Genomic DNA, 14,500 nt, shown 5'->3' with positions numbered 1-14,500 from the left:
CTGATAGTGATATGGACAATGAAATCCAGGCTGAGGTGGTCTCAGATGCAGATGAGAAACTTTTTGGGAACTAGAATAAACGTGACTCTTGCTATGTTTCAGCAAACAGATTGGTGGCATTTTGCCGCTACTCTAGAGATCTGTGGAAATTTGAACTTGAGAGAGATGATTTGGAGTACCTGGTGGAAGACATTTCTAAGTGGCAAAGCATTCAAGAGGTGACAGAGCATAAAAGTTTGGAAAACTTGCAGCCTGATGATTCAGTAGAAAAGAAAAACTCATTTTCTAGGGAGAAATTCAAGCTGGCTGAAGAAATTTGCATAAGTAGCAAGGAGCCAAAAGTTAATTGCCAGGACAATAGAGAAAATGTCTCCAGGGCCTGTCAGAGGTCTTCACAGAAGCCCCCCCCATCACAGGGGTGGAACATCTAGGAGGAAAAACTAGAGTGGTTTCCCCAGGGCCTTGCTGCTTTGTGCGGTCTCTAGACTTGGTGCTGTGAGTCCCAGAGTGTCTGAAAGGGGCCAGTGTACAGCTCAGGTTGAAACTTCAGAGGGTGCAAGCTCCAAGCCTTGGTGGCTTCCACTTGCTTATTCCGATGGTGCACACAAGTCAAGAATTGAGGTTTGGGAACCTCTGCCTAGATTTCAGAGGATGTATAGAAATGCCTAGATTTCTAGGCAGAAGTCTGCTGCAGGGGCAGAGCCCTCATGGAGAACCTCTGCTAGGGCACTGTGAAAGGGAAATGTGGAGTCAAAGCCCCCATATAGAGTCCACACTGGGACGCTGACTACTGGAGCCATAGAAGAGAGCCACTGTCCTACAGACCCCAGAATGGTAGATTCACTGACAACTTGTACTGTGTGCCTGGAAAAGCTGCAGACTGTGAAAGCAGCTTGTGAGGGTGGCTGTATGCTGCAAAGCCACTGAGACATAGCTGCGCAAGGCCATGAGAGCCCACCTCTTGCATCAGTATGACCTGGATGTGAGACATGGAGTCAAAAGAGATCATTTTGGAGCTTTAAGATTTGATTCCCCCATTGGGCTTCAGACATGCATGAGGCCTGTAGCCCCTTGTTTTGTCCAATTTCTCTCATTTGGAATGGGTGTATTTACCCAATGCCTTTACTCTCATTGTATCTAGGAAGTAAATAACTTGCTTTTGATTTTACAGGCTTGTAAGTGGAAGGGACTTGCTTTGTCTCAGATGAGACTTTGGACTTGGACTTATGGATCATTGCTGGATTATGTTAAGACTTTGGGGGATTGTGGGAGGGCATGATTATGATCTGAAACGTGAGGACATGAGATTTGGGAGGGTCCAGGGGCAGAATGATATGGTTTGCCTCTGTGTCCCCACCCAAATTTCACCTTAAATTGTAATAATCTCCACATGTCTCCACACAGGGCAAGGTGGAGATAATTAAATCGTGGAGGCAGTTTCCCGCATACTGTTCTTGTGATAGTGAGTAAGTCTCATGAGATCTGATGGTTTTATAAATGGGAGTTCTCCTGAACAAGCTCTCTTGCCTGCTGCCATGTAAGATGTGACTTCGCTCCTCATTCACCTTCTGCCATGACTGTGAGGCCTCCCCAGCCATGTGGACCTGTGAGTCAATTAAACCTCTTTTCTTTGTAAATTACCCAGCCTTAGGTATGCTTTTATTAGCAGTGTGAGAACCAACTTGTTCAGCAAGAAAATTTAGGTTACTATGTGATAAAGGCTGTCCAATAAAAGATGGGTATTTTCACCTATTTACTGAATTGTTGATTTGATAATCATGCAGCTTACCATTGAATGATAGATTTGATTCATCTAGGACCAGTTCCAAGCAAATTCAGAAGACACAAATGGATCTGTTGCATTGATGCCTCTCCCTCAGCTCACTTTTATTTTTTCTTTCTGAAATGTTCTCCCTAATGAATTGCTGAAAGCTTCAAGTACTGTTAGTACATAGTTCAACATAATTTGTTTACGCTAGTTGTATATTGACCAAAACCTTCTTAAAATTACCCTCAGTTTGAGGCAGTTTCAGATAGGCTTCATCTGGACTCTAGTCCCTTGACATCCTTTTTCTTAGAGCATTTACTTTAACATCATCAACAACAAAAACCTTGTAATTGCAAATGATTTATCACTTTATTTGTAATGTACATCCTTTCCCAGTCTCTTGCTAGAGTTACAATACAGGAATGTCTTTGTCAAGGCCCTAGAAGTCATCCCTATGAAATATAATCATCTAAAAAGGCAGTACCTGTTTTCTATAGGAAGGTCAGAGCCTAATTTCAATAAGTATCAAAAAGCAAATATATACAGCCTAATCACATTGACTAACATCCCCTAACACTGTCTAGTACTTCTTTTCATTAGCTCACCCCAGCATTTGAAAACACTAATACCTTTTGTTACCGTAAAGCTGAGTTGAATTTCTCTCCCCTGCTGTGAGTCATAAAATCTTTCTTGCTTTCTTTCTTCTCATATACATTTTTTCTTTAGTAAGAATGGCTATAGCAGTAAAACGTGACATAAAGGTGGCAGAAGAGAACTCTGGTCACAGGGAAGAGACAGCATGTTGTTCATTTCAAATGAAAGAAAAAATGATCTGAGTGAGTAGTTACATACTGACACCTGTGACAGATAGGGCAATGGAAAATGTCTGCTTGATCAAGATCCTGGGGGAAATTAATATTGTAATATTGAGACAAAGAGATCTGAAAAAGAAGAATGTAGATGAATGGATTAGAGTAAGCATAATATATACGGTTTAGGTGAATTACATTAATACCCACTAAGAAACCATTCATCACAGAGATGACACTCAAAAACCAAACAGGGTCAATTTGGCCTCTGTGTGCCAGTTTGCCTTTTTCCTTGTTCATTCCCATATCAGTAAAATAGGCCCAGGAGGGGCATATCTATTTTGACAGGGATGGAGACTGTGTACAAGTTCAAGAACTATGGACTTTTTCTCACCGGTGACAACCTGGCTATTATCCCTGATGAATTTCAAAATTGCCAGCAACAAAACCAGGCACTGACTCCTTCAGGCAAATTCTTCTGGATCACTGAAAAAGCCAGACCGCACATTTAGTGACACGAGGCGTGAAAAACAAAAACAAAAGCAAAAAAACTCAGGCTGAACCAGTAAAATGGGGGATGCAGGCTCTCTAACAGCCTGAACACAGGATGGTTTCTTGCCCAACCTTGAGACGTCGGACATTTTATTTGTCTCTCCTTCTCCCAGCTGTTGTGAGTCTTCATGTGTGCACCGACGGCAACAGAATTTGTTGCCCTTCCTGAAGGACCTCAACTGTTTTTGTTACTCAGAGTAGAAAGAACGAGGCAAGATACTGTGCCTTTCTTACAGCAATGTCACTCTTCTTCCCACTCCTGCACCAGCAAGAGAAGCTTTTTCTGGACATTCCCAGCCCTCCATCTTTCTCATGAGAACTCAGGGAGATCTTTGGAGAATAGCCTTCAACGTCGTAGAAATTCCTCTGGGCTTCTATACTCACATACTAGATCACATTTGGCCTTTGGCAATTCAGTAAACATTTTAGCAATTTCTTCTTTCCTGCCTGTCTGAAGACTTTGTCCTCCTCCTGCTGCCAAAGGTTTGCAGTGCTCATTTTAGGTGCTGGCTTCTTTAGCTTTCAGGCTGGTTGATTGTCATATGAACTCAGGTCTCTGCCAGGTTTAGAAAAAGTTATTATTTTATAGATTACCCAGCTGTGTCTAGTTGTCAGGGTGGGAATGATGTACTTTCTGGTTTTCTACATGCTATGCAGGAGATGGAAGTGTTTGCCTTCAGCATTTCCTGCAGTGCAGTTCTCCAGGCATCATCATCTCTGTGCTTTTGCCCATCTGTTAATGTCTTCATTTCACATTACCTTTTAAAGCATACATTAACTATGTATTTAAAGAGTTGATTGACAGTTCTTTCTTTTCGTTTGGCACATTAAAGATGCTTCTTTGCTGTTATTTGAATTGCTTATTTTCTGAGGAGAAGTCTCAGGTCAGAATTTAAGACTGTTCCTTTGTATGCATTGTATTTTCATATCAAAATTCTAACAGTTTTTCTTTATATCTTTCTTTTATGAATTTGATTATGATGTGATTTTGTGTGATATTCTTTGGATTTATTTTACTTAGTGTTTGTTGATCTCCTAGTTTTGGTACATTTTCCTTCAGACCAGGAAACTTTTAGGGTATTATTTATTCATATATATTTTTATGTGCCCCTCCCTTAGGGAACTACGGGAACATTTATATTGGGTGGCTTGATAAGATGCTATAGATTAGTGACAATCTGTTTATATTTTATTTTTTTTCCTTTCTCTCTTTGTGATTCAGTTTAGGTAGGTGCTATTGTTGTCACATAGCTTAGTGATTTTTTTCCTTCTGCCACCTCTCATGTGATCTAATTAAGAAAAATTTCACTTAAGACATTTTATTTTCATTTCTACCTTTCCCATCTGTTTCTCATTCTAGTCTTGTTATATTCACTCATTGTTAAAAGTATCAAGCACATTTATATTAGCTATAGCTCCTTAATGTCATTTTTTGTCAGTCCCATCTCCGTCATTTTTTTAAGCCCTTCTGTCAGTTGTTTATGTTAATTCATAATTTCCTCCTGATTATGACTAAATTTTTTCTGTTTCTTTAATTTATAATAATATATAATTAGACGCAGGCATTGTTGTTAGATTGTTGCAGTTTAGATTTGCTTTTCTTCCTTTAATGTAACTATCAAGTTACTAGCAAATCAGATCCACTGTTAAGGAGCTTGTTTATAAATTTTGTTAGCGAAGTCTGCAGTGGCCTTTACTTGGCTTAATTTCCCCTTACTGCTAAAGCATGTTTATTCCTAGTTCTCTACTGATTGCTCCAAATGCTCAACGAGCTCTCTTGATTCTGGCTATATGAACTTAATCTTCTCACACTCTATGTGAGCTCTGGGCATCAGTCATGATTGGAAGCTGTTTGTTTGTTTGCTTGTTTTGAGGGGTGCTGGTGGCATTTATGCATGATCAGAATATTTTAAGTCAAAGAATCCAGAAGATTTATTGTAGTTTAGCTCATTCTATAGTTCTCCCTCAAGTCAGATATCATGCCTACAATTTCCAGGTACTATTTTACATTTCAAACTCCAGTCTCTGTCTCCGAGGCTCTGAGATGGCCATTGTCTACTTAGGCTTCTCCTTTCTGATGTGGGGATTGAAAAATATCCTCAGGCAAAAAGTCAGGGCAGTGTTAATATGCACCTCCAGTTTTGGGGGGCTTTTTTCACTTTCAGGGATCACAGTCATGTCCTCCTGCTGACCAATAACTGTTCAGTTTTCTAATGTTTTAATGCATATGGTAAATCTAGTTTCAGGTACTCTACTACTTTTATAGTTCAGGTAACTGAGGAAAAGAACATGTAAGTATTTCCCCAAGGTCGATTTGTCAGAAGGTTTTACAAAGGCAAAAGTGTTTTCTGGCATGTTCAGGATCTGGATCTCAGGAAAAGAGGAGTTGAAAATCTAGGGGATAAATTTTCTTTAAATTGAGTCAGGTGAAATGGCACACAATACTTTTACTTAGTTTTCAGTTGTACGAACTTAGACATATGATCAAAAGTAGCAATTTGTTTAAAGAGATGAAAAATATATTCTATATCTAGATAGCCATAGGTCTAGGTTATTCTCTACTGTGCAAGAAAGAAGGAAACAAATTTAATCAATAATTCCACAATTAATTATGGCATATTCTAAAATTTATTACATGCATATTAAATGTTACACTAAGATGGTATAAATGACTCGTTAATACAAAATATATTGTATATGATTAATTTCAATTAATTTATTGATGGAAATTTTATTTTGAAAAGACATTGGACAGTACATTTTAAAAAATTTTCTAACCCTAAAGAAATTTTATACATTATTATATTTCAGTTGTATATCAATGGGCATGGAATTTACAAAGTTGAAAGGTCAATTTTTAAAATTTTTCTATAGTAAGTTTAGATCTTTCTGCCTTGTATTTGTGGGAAGAAAACATTTTCTGACATTCCCCCAGTAGAGTGGAGCTTACTTTTTTCTTTTTACCAGAGCAGGATCCTGTGTACAACTGGTTTCTTTTTGCTCCTCTATGAGTTAACAGTTTTTGCTTCTGTCCCACTCTCAAAAATAGTGTACTTTTGCCAAAGACTGGAAATATAAGGGTTTACTACCCTTCACTCGGTGCCAAAATATCGTTGCTTGTTTTAGACCAAAGATTTTGGTCAGGTAAGGAATAAGTATACTCCCAATTCTAAAAGATTTTATGTATGATTGATCTTTTTATTGTTTAAATATTTGCTAGAATCCAGCAATTATGCTATTTGGGCCTGAGTTTTCACTCTAAAATTATGTTCAAAAGCAAATTCTATTTATTTAGAAAGGTAAAACTACTCAGATTTACTATTCTTATTTCAGTTTGATAATTTATGTTTTAGAAGAAACTTGCTTAGATAAATTAAACAATCATATGGTACCAATTAGTTTATATAATCACCCATTATCAGCTTAAATTCTGTAGTACCTCTAGTGCTATCTGATGTTTATTTTTTATAAACTGGTATATTTTGTTTATTTTTATATACTGGTATATTTTGTCTCTCTCTCTCTTTTTTTTCTTAATAAGTGAAATTAGAATTTTATCAATTTTGTTAGTCTTTTCAAAGAACTAGATTTTCATTTTATAGGTTTTCTCTATTATTCGTTTTCCCCATTAATTTATGTCCACTCTTTTTTTCAATATGTTTTGGTGTTTCCTTTATCCACTTTGGATTTATTTTGGCTTTTTATTTCAGGCTTTCTAAGACATATGCCTATTTCATCGATGTTTATATGTTTCTTCTTTCCCACCAGAAAGATTTAAAGCTATACCTATTCTTCTAATAGCTGGTTAATTTTATAGCATAAAAGTCTGAGTTTTGTTTTCATTTACACTGTTAGGCTATTTCCTAATTTCCTCTGTGATTTTTTTCTTTGGTCCATAGTTGACAGCGCTGTTCATATCTTCTTTATACTTATTTTTCCTCTTTATTTATTTTATAAATTACTGAGTTAAGGTGAAAAATTCTGTGAACTTTTACTTTTGTACTCTAGGTGCATGAAATTTTGTTTCGTGTACTTTGAAATCTCTTTTTAAGTATACACTTATTTAAGATTATTGTATCTCTTTGATTAATCAATTATTTTGTTACACGTCCTCTTAATCTGTGATAATACTCACAGTTTTGTAGTCTATTTTTCTGACTTTGGCATAGCCACACCAATTTTCATAGTGTTTGCATTTTTTTCATGGTTTTACTTTCTAAATGTACTTAATAAAAAAACAAAAACATGTATAGATGGGTTTTGCTTTTATCTGAAAGTCTCTGATTTTTCATAAAAATGCTTATGTTTATATTTATTCTTACAAAGTATTAATAGAATCTATGTAAATCTTAGTCTTAAAGCTTTTTGATTGAAAACTTTACTTCCATCTTATTTAATGTAACTATATGGATAGATTGAATTAACTGCTTTGCTGTTTATTCTTTCTTCTTTTTTCATCTGACTCATTTTTTAATGCTTCAATACCTTTTGAACAATAAGGCTTAAAATTCACACTGGCTAGCTGCCCATCTCCAGGCTTCCTACAGGGCTGCTTTGGCTGAATGAAGAGAGGGTCTCATGCCTTCCTTTCTACCTGCTGGACAGTCTGTTTCCTTTCACTGTTCCTCTTCAGTTTCAGAGTTTCAGACATCTTCTCTCCCTTTACAGTACAAATAAAATAAAATAAAAGCTTTAATATGCTAAAAAGTGTAGATGCTTACCCTAGTCCTATATTCATTTATTTATTTATTTATTTATTTATTTATTTATTTATTGAGACGGAGTCTCGCTCTGTCGCCCAGGCTGGAGTGCAGTGGCGCGATCTCGGCTCACTGCAAGCTCCGCCTCCCGGGTTCACGCCATTCTCCTGCCTCAGCCTCCCGAGTAGCTGGGACCACAGGCGCCCACAACCGCGCCCGGCTAATTTTTTGTATTTTTAGTAGAGACGGGGTTTCACCGTGGTCTCGATCTCCTGACCTTGTGATCCGCCCGCCTCGGCCTCCCAAAGTGCTGGGATTACAGGCGTGAGCCACCGCGCCCGGCTCTAGTCCTATATTTATTCTCTACCTTCAAGCATAATTCCAATTACCTTTCTAGAAATTATACCTGCTTTGTCTACTGGAGACAGTCAGCTGAATCATCTTGCAGAAACATTGAGCTTTAGCACTCAAGGGCCCTGAGACAGCTGTATTCAACAATCTTATTGCATGAAAGAAGGCACTAGCACAGAGAGGGGTAAGACCTGAGTGAAGTCACAGGGTTAGCAGCATGGCTGAGGCTAGTACTGTTGCTCCAAGCTGGATGCTCCCTTTACTCCTCTGCTTCTTGCAGGGGGTGCTCTGGGGAGCATTGTCTTAAATGCTTATTGGACCAGCTGTATCTCAGGTGAATCAGCCTCAAAAGAATTGTTAAGGATAAAGTAATTTGTAATTCAGAGGCCCCAAGAGAAAGGTGCTCGTAAGATGACGAAAGAGGCAGATCCTGCTTCTTACCCTGTCCCTTCCTCTGTCCCCTAAAAGCTTGTCAGACTGGATGCAGGAGGTGAAGGGATCACATGAGGGATCAATGAGGGTTTGGCTGTGAGATGAGCTGCTGCTCTCTTCTCTGTCAGGTCCAGCTTCAGGAATATCCAATCCCATCTGCCCACTCCCAATGAGCAAATTGGTTTGTAAATCCTAAGGCTTATCATTGCAAGAACCTGCAGCCTCAGGGGAGTTCTGAGGGACACAGACATTGCAGACTTTTTCACCAACCAGGAAAACTTTTCAGACATCACCCAAGAGGTCAAGCTGAAGATGTAAAAGGTGGCCCATAAGTCCATGCTGCAACTTGATGAGAAGAGTGAGGCAGCTGCCACCACTGGGGATGTCCTAAAGTTGACGTTCAAGCCTCTCATTATCATTTTCAACAGGCCCTTCATTGTGATGATCTTTGACCACTTCATATGCAGCAGTCTTTTCCTGGGCAAGGTCATTAGCCTAACCTAAGGGTATGCCCACCCAGGAGCCAAGGCACCATGTGACTTTGGGCATCAGAAACAACGTCTTGGGGAATGGGAGATTTCCCCAATGTTTTACGTTTTTTCCTGAAATCCAATGAGAAGTGTCTTTATCTTTAAGCATCTTGTAATAAATAAATGCTATTAGTGGGGGGAAAATAATATAAGGTGAAGTTTTTATTCTTTATCTTGTTATTTTGGAAGACAAGAAGGACTTCCTCATTCCTCTATATTCTAACTAGAAATGGGAACACATTTTATGTTCAAGTCTGCAAAATCTATTTGGCTTAGATTTTATGTCCTTCTCTGTGGATCTGATAACATCTTTTTTGCATTATAAAATAATTTCATCTTCGTGTGTGTGTGTGTGTGTGTGTGTGTGTGTGTGTGTGTGAGAGAGAGAGAGAGAGAGAGAGAGAGTTTCTTTTTTTTTTTTTTTAAATAGCCTTGGAGTACCAGTGGAATTTTTGGTTACATGGATGAATTGTACACTGGTGAGGTCTAGGATTTTAGTGCACCTGTCACCTGAGTAGTACACATTGCATCCAATAGACAGTTATTTGTCCCTCATCCCCCTCCTACCCTGCCCCCTTCTGAGTCTCCAAACTCTGTTATACCACTCTATATTCCTTCGTGTACCTGTAGCTTAGCTCCTACTTGTAAGTGAGAAAATAGAATATTTGGTTTTCCATTGCTGAGTTGCTTCGGTTAGAATAATGACCTCTAGTTCCATTCAAGCTGCTGCAAAAGACATTATTTTGTTCTTTTTATGACTGAGAAGTATTTCAAGACATATATATACATATATATATATAAACACACACACACACACACATATATATCTCCTAAGGATTATCTCAAGAGCCTACAACCTCAGGGGAGTTCTGGGGGACATGGACATACACAAAAATATATATGTAAATATATATAATATATGTATTTATATATTTATGTTTATAAATAAATATATATATACTGTTTTTATACAAAAATATTTTCTTTATCCACTCATTGGATGATGGGCACTTAGATTAATTCCATATCTTTCCAATTGTGAATTGTGCTGTGATAAACATGTGCACAGATGCGTTTTTGATATAGTACTTTTCCTTTGGGTACTCAGTAGTGGTATTACTGAATAGAATGGTAGATCTAATTTCAGTTCTTTGAGAAATCTACATACTGTTTTCAATAGAGGTTTTAGAGGTTTTACTAATTTACATTCCTACCTGCAGTGTAAAAGCATTCCTGTTTTACCACATACACACCAACATCTATTGTTTTTTTAACTTTTTAAGAATAGCCATTCTGGGTAGGGTAAGGTGGTATTTCATTGTAATTTTAGTTTGCATTTCCATGATGATTAGTGATGTTGGGCATTTTTTCACGTATTTGTTGGACATTATACATATTATTTTGAGAAATATCTATTCATGTATCTTGCCCACTCTTTGATGGGATTTTTTTTTCCAGATGATTTCTTTGAATGCCTTGTGGATTCTGGATATTAGTCCTTTGTCAGATGCATAGTGTGTGAATATTCCTATTCTGAAGGTTTTCTGTTTATGCTGATAATTATTCATTTGGCTGTACAGAAACGTTTTAGTTTAATTAATTCCCATTTAATTACTATTGTTTTTATTGCACTTGCTGTTGGGGGTCTTAAACATAAATTATTTGTCCAAGCCAATATCCAGAAGATACATTTTCCCAGATTATCTTCTAGAATTATTATGGTTTTAGGCCTCAGATTTAAGTCCTCGATTTATCTTGAATTGATTTTTGTATAAGGTGGAAGCGAGGGATACAGTTCCATTCTTCTATATGTGACTATCCAGTTTTCCCACCATTATTTATTAAATATGATGCATTTTCCCCAATTTGTTTTTGGATGCTTTGCCAAAGATCAGTTGGTTGTAAATGTTTGAGTTTTTTTTCTGGGTTCTCCATTCTCTTCCATTGGTCTGTGTATTTACTTTTATACCAGTACCATGCTGTTTTGGTTACTATAGGCTTGTAGTATAATTTGAAGTCAGGTAATATGATGCCTCCAGATTTGTTCTTTGTGCTTAGGATTATTTTGAGTATTTGGGCTCTTCTTTGGGTCCGTATTAATTTTAGGATTGCTTTTTCTAATTCTGCGAAAAATGATGTTGGTATTTTGATAGGAATTGCATTGAATCTATGGATTGCTTTGGTCAGTATAGGCATTTTTACAGTATTGATTCTTCCGATCTTTGACCATGAAATATATTTCTATTTGTTTGTCATCTATTATTTCTTTCAGTAGTGCTCTGTAGTTCTCTTTGTAGAGATCTTTCACCTCTTTTGCTAATTATATTTCAATTGTTTTTGTAGCTATTTTAAAGGGACTGAGTTCTGGATTTGATTCTCGGCTTGGTCAATGTTGGTGTATAGCAATGCTACTGATTTTTGTACATTGATTTTTTATCCTAAGGCTTTACTTATTTCATTTATCAGATACAAGAGTGCTTTGGATGAATCTTTAGAGTTTTCTAGGTATAAGATCATATCATTGGCAAACAGAGATAGTTTGATTTCCTCTTTTCCAGTTGGGATGCACTTTATTTCTTTCTCTCGCCTGATTGTTCTAGCCAGGACTTCCAGTACTACTTTGAATAGAAATGGTTAAAATGGGCATCCCTGTCTATTTCTAATTCTTAGAAAAAAAGTGTTTCAACTTTTTCCCATTCAGCATGATGTTGGCTGTGGATCTGTAATATATGACTTTTATTACTTTCATATATGTTCCTTCTATGGCTAGTTTGTTGAGATTTTATATCATAAAGTATGCTGGATTTTATTCCATGCTTTTTCTGGATCTACTGAGATGACAATATGGTTTTTGTTTTTAATTCTGTTTATGTGATGAATAACATGATTGACTTGTATATGCATATGTTGAGCTATCCCTATATCACTGGAATGAAACTCACTTGATCATGGTGATTTTTTTTTTATGTACTGTTGAATTCAGTTTGCTAGTACTTTGTTGAGAAGTTTTGCATTTATATTAATCAGATATATTGGTCTGCAGTTTTTTGTTGTTATGTCCTTTGTTGGCTTTGGTATCAGGGTGATTGATAATGGCATCATAGAATGTGTTAAGAAGGATTTTTGAAATCTTTTCAATCTTTTGGAATAGTTTTAGTGGAATTTATACCAATTCTTCTTTGAATGCCTGGAATAAATCAAATGAATTCATCTGTTCCTGGGCTTTTTTTGTTGTTGTTTTTGGATTTCTTTATTTTATTACTGACTCAATCTCACTGCTTGTTATTGGTCTGTTTGGAATTTCTATTTTTTTCTGATTTAAGCTGAGGGTTGGGGAAAATGTTGCATGTTTTTAGAAATTTATGAATTTCCTCTAGTCTTTCTAATTTGTGTGCATAGAGGTGTTCATATCAGTCTGGAATGATATTTTTTATTCCTGTGATGTCATTTGTGATCTTCCTTTCTGATTGAGCTTATTTAATTTTCTCTCTCTTTATTTTTTTTTAATCTAGCTAGTGGTCTATCAATATTGTTTATCTTTTCAAATAATCAGTGGTATATTCATTGATCTTTTGTACTTTTTTGTTTCAATTTCATTTAGTTTTGCTCTGATTTTTGTATTTATTTTCTTCTGATAGTTGGGGGTTTGGTTTTTCCTTGTTTCTCTAGTTCCTTGTGGTATGGTATGATGTTAGGATGTGAATTTCTGATAATTCAGATTTTTCTGATTTAGACATTTAGCACTATAAACTTTCCTCTTAGTATTGTGCTGTATCCCACAGATTCTGATAAATTGTGTCACTGTTGGCATTCATTTCAAAATTTTTAATTTTCATCTTGATTTCTTCATTAATCCTGAAATCATTCAGGAGTAGATTGTTTAATTTCCATGTATTTGAATAGTTTTGAGAGTTCTTTTTGACTTATTTCTAGTTTTATTTTACTGTGGCTTAAGAAGATATTTAATATGATTTCTATTTTCTTAAGTTTATTGATACTTTATTTTGTGGCTTCTCATATGGTCTATCTTGGAGAATGTTCCTTGTGCTAATGTAGTTTTTGGGTAGAATGCTCTGTAAATATCTGTTCGGTCCATTTGTTCTAGAGTACAGGTTAAATTCAGTATTTCTTTCTTTCTTTCTTCCTTTTTTTTTTTTTTTTTTTTGGAGACAGAGTTTCACTCATTTCCCAGGCTGGAGAGCAATAGTGTGATCTTAGGTCACCACAACCTCTGCCTCATGGGTTTAAGCGATTCTCCTGCCTCAGCCTCCTGAGTAGCTGGGATTACAGACATGTGAGGCATGTGCCACCATGCCTGGCTAATTTTGTATTTTTAGTACAGACAGGATTTCTCCATGTTGGTTAGGCTTGTCTTGAACTTTTGACCTCGGGTGATCCGCGTACCTCAGCCTCCCAAAGTGCTGGGATTACAGTCATAAGCCACCGCGCCCGGTCTAAATCCAGTATTTCTTCGTTGACTTTCTGCCTCTATGATCTTTCTAGTGCTGTCAGTGGAGTGCTGAAATCCCCCCCTCTTATCGTGCTGCTATCTCTTTTCCTACCACAGTAGTAATTACTTTATGAATCTGGAACTTCAGAGTTAAGTGCATATATATGTATAATTATTATATCCTTTTGTTGAATTGATCCTTCTGTCATTATGTAATGGCCTTTTTTGTCTTTTCTTTTTCTTTTCTTTTTTTTTTTTTTTACTGTTGTTGCTTTAAAGTCTGTTTTATCCAATGTAAGACCAGCTACCCCTGTTCACTTTCAGTTTCCATTTGTGTGAAATATCTTTTTTCACCCCTTTACCTTGAGTCTATAAGAATCCTTACGTGTTAGGTTTGTCTTATGAAGACAGCAGCTATTTGATTTGTGAATTTTTAAATTCATTCTTCCAATCTGTATATTTAAGGTGGATCATTTAGACCATTTACATTCAATGTTAATATTGAGATGTGAGATACTGTTCCAGTCATCATGTCGATTGTGAACTAGTGACTTTGTTTTCCTCTTTGTGTTGTTGTTTTATAAGTGTTGTGATTTTATGCTTTCAGGAGTTTCTATTCTGGTGTGTATTAACCTTGTATTTCAAGATTTAGAACACCTTTTAGTATTTCTTGTAGGATTGATCTAGTATTAATAATTTCACTCCACATTTGCTTGTCTGACAAAGACTTTATTTCTCCTTCATTTATGAAACTTAGTTTTGCTGGATACAGAATTCTTGGAGGATTGTTACTCCATTTAAGGAGACAAAAGATAAGACCTCAAGCCCTTCTGGATTGTAAAGTTTCTACAGAGAGGTCTCCTGCTAGACTGGTAGTTTTTCCTTTATAGGTTATCTGATTATTTTTT

The 14,500-nt window shown here is 36.5% G+C and overlaps 1 long non-coding RNA gene across 1 annotated transcript in view; it reads left to right on the top strand.

The window, feature by feature from the left end:
* Positions 1-3,557: 3,557 nt before the first annotated feature.
* LOC126960805 (uncharacterized) overlaps positions 3,558-14,500 on the top strand; it is a 90,509-nt gene continuing 79,566 nt past the window's right edge. Inside the window, exon 1 of the long non-coding RNA XR_007728114.1 lies at positions 3,558-3,612. This is a non-coding gene — a long non-coding RNA (uncharacterized LOC126960805). The remainder of the gene's footprint in view (positions 3,613-14,500) is intronic.

This window comes from Macaca thibetana, chromosome 8, assembly GCF_024542745.1.
Source record: "Macaca thibetana thibetana isolate TM-01 chromosome 8, ASM2454274v1, whole genome shotgun sequence".
Taxonomy (NCBI): domain Eukaryota; kingdom Metazoa; phylum Chordata; class Mammalia; order Primates; family Cercopithecidae; genus Macaca; species Macaca thibetana.
Note: the sequence above shows the minus strand (reverse complement) of the source record. Positions and strands in the feature narration are given on the sequence as shown.